The 2,301-nt window shown below is 40.9% G+C and overlaps 1 long non-coding RNA gene across 1 annotated transcript; it reads left to right on the forward strand.

The window, feature by feature from the left end:
• On the forward strand, positions 1–513 carry LOC107835464 (uncharacterized). The gene is made up of 2 exons (XR_001661277.1): positions 1–88; positions 165–513. It is a non-coding gene; the product is annotated as an uncharacterized LOC107835464 (long non-coding RNA).
• Positions 514–2,301: the final 1,788 nt, after the last annotated feature.

The raw sequence follows: 2,301 nt of genomic DNA on the forward strand, positions 1-2,301 counted from the left end.
GACGGAGACGGTGGACGCTACGTCTGCACCGTCCACAGAGACCAGGACGTCCTGAGAGACACTGTGGTTCTGAAATATGTAAAGAAAGGTCAGAGCATCAGGTCAGACCTGCTAATAAAGGTCAAAGGTCAGAGTGAGGTCAATGTTTCTCTGTTTTTCCACAGAACCGTTTCCATCCTGGGCCTCAGCTCTGCTGGTTCTGCTGGTCCTGCTGGTTTTGGTTCTCATCGTCTCTGCAGGCGTTTTCTATCATTTTAAAGGTTATTTCCTGCCAGGTGAGTCTCTGAATGTTCCTGACCCAGAATACTGTTAGAGATCATGTGACCTGTCCTGGGGTCAGAGGTCAACGGTTCCTTTTGTCATCAGTTCAGATGAAATGCAGCGAAGTTATAAACCAGAACCAGCATTAAACAGCCAGCCAATCTGAAGGAAGAATTAATCAGCTAGCTAATCACAGCTAGATTTATTCTGCTAGCCAAACAGAACCAGCAATAATCAGATAGCCAATCAGAACGAGCATTAATCAGCTAGCTCATCAGAAAAAGCATTAATCAGCTAGCCAATCATTGCCAGCAATGAGCTAGCCAAACAGAACCAGCATTAATCAGCTAGCCAATCTGAGTGAGAATTAATCAGCTAGCTAATCACAGCTAGATTTTATCAGCTAGCCAATCAGAGCGAAAATTAATCAGCTAGCTCATCAGAAAAAGCATTAATNCTAGCATTAATCAGCTAGCCAATCAGAGCGAACATTAGTCAGCTAGCTAATCAGTAAAAGCATTAATCAGGTAGCCAATCAGTGCCAGCAATAAGCTAGCCAAACAGAACTAGCATTAATTAGCTAGACAATCAGAAAAAAGAATTAATCAGCTACCAATCAGAGCGAACATTAATCAGCTAGCTCATGAGAAAAAGCATTAATCAGGTAGCCAATCAGAAAAAAGAATTAATCAGTTGCCAATCAGAGCGAGCATTAATCAGCTAGCTCATCAGAAAAAGCATTAATCAGCTTGCCAATCAGAGGTAGAATTAATCAACTAGCGAATGAGTGCAAGCAATAAGCTAGCAAAAAAGAGTGCCAGTATTATTCTGCTAGCCAATCAGAGGTAGAATTAATCAACTGGCCAATCAGAGCCGTCGTTAATCAGCTAGCTCATCAGAAAAAGCAATAATCAGCTAGCCAATCAGTGCCAGCAATAAGCTAGCCAAACAGAACCAGCATTAATCTGCTAGCCAATAAGAAAAAAGAATTAATCAGCTAGCCAATCAGAGCGACCATTAATCAGCTAGCTCATCAGAAAAAGCATTCATCAGGTTGCAAATCAGTGCCAGCAATAAGTCAGCCAAACAGAACCAGCATTAATCAGCTAGCCAATAAGAAAAAAGAATTAATCAGCTAGCCAATCAGAGCGGCCATTAATCAGCTAGCTCATCAGAAATGGCATTAATCAGGTTGCACATCAGTGCCAACAATAAGTTAGCCAAACAGAACCAGCATTAATTAGCTAGCCAATCAGAAAAAAGAATTAATCAGCTAGCCAATCAGAGCGAACATTAATCAGCCAGCTCATCATAAAAAACATTAATCAGCTAGCCAGTCAGTGTCAGCAATTAGCTAGCCAAACAGAACCAGCATTAAACAGCTAGCCAATCTGAGGTCGAATGAATCAGCTAGCCAATTAGAGCTAGATTAATCTGCTAGCCAATCAAAATGAACATTAATCAGCTAGCTCATCAGAAAAAGCATTAATCAGCTAGCCAATCAGAAAAAAATAATTAATCAGCTAGCCAATCAGAGCGAGCATTAATCAGCTAGCCAATCAAAGCGAAANAAAAAAGGATTTATCAGCTAGCCAATCAGAGCGAGCATTAATCAGCTAGCTCATCAGAAAAAGAATTAATCAGCTAGCCAATCATTGCCAGCAGTAAGCTAGCCAAACAGAACAAGCATTAAACAGCTAGCCAATCTGAGGGAGAATTAATCAGCTAGCTAATCACAGCTAGATTTTATCAGCTAGCCAATCAGAGCGAGCATTAATCAGGTAGCCAATCAGTGCCAGCAATAAGCTAGCCAAACAGAACCAGCGTTAATTAGCTAGCCAATCAAACAAAAACATTAAACAGTTAGCCAATCACAGCGAGCATTAATAAGCTAGCTCATCAGAAAAAGCATTAATCAGCTAGCCAATCATTGCCAGCAATAAGGTAGCCAAACAGAACCAGCATTAATCAGCTAGCCAATCAGATAAAAAATTGATCAGCTAGCCAATCAGAGCGAGCATTTATCAGCTAGCTCATCAG

This window comes from Poecilia formosa, unplaced genomic scaffold, assembly GCF_000485575.1.
Source record: "Poecilia formosa unplaced genomic scaffold, Poecilia_formosa-5.1.2 Scaffold2768, whole genome shotgun sequence".
Classification (NCBI taxonomy): Eukaryota; Metazoa; Chordata; class Actinopteri; order Cyprinodontiformes; family Poeciliidae; genus Poecilia; species Poecilia formosa.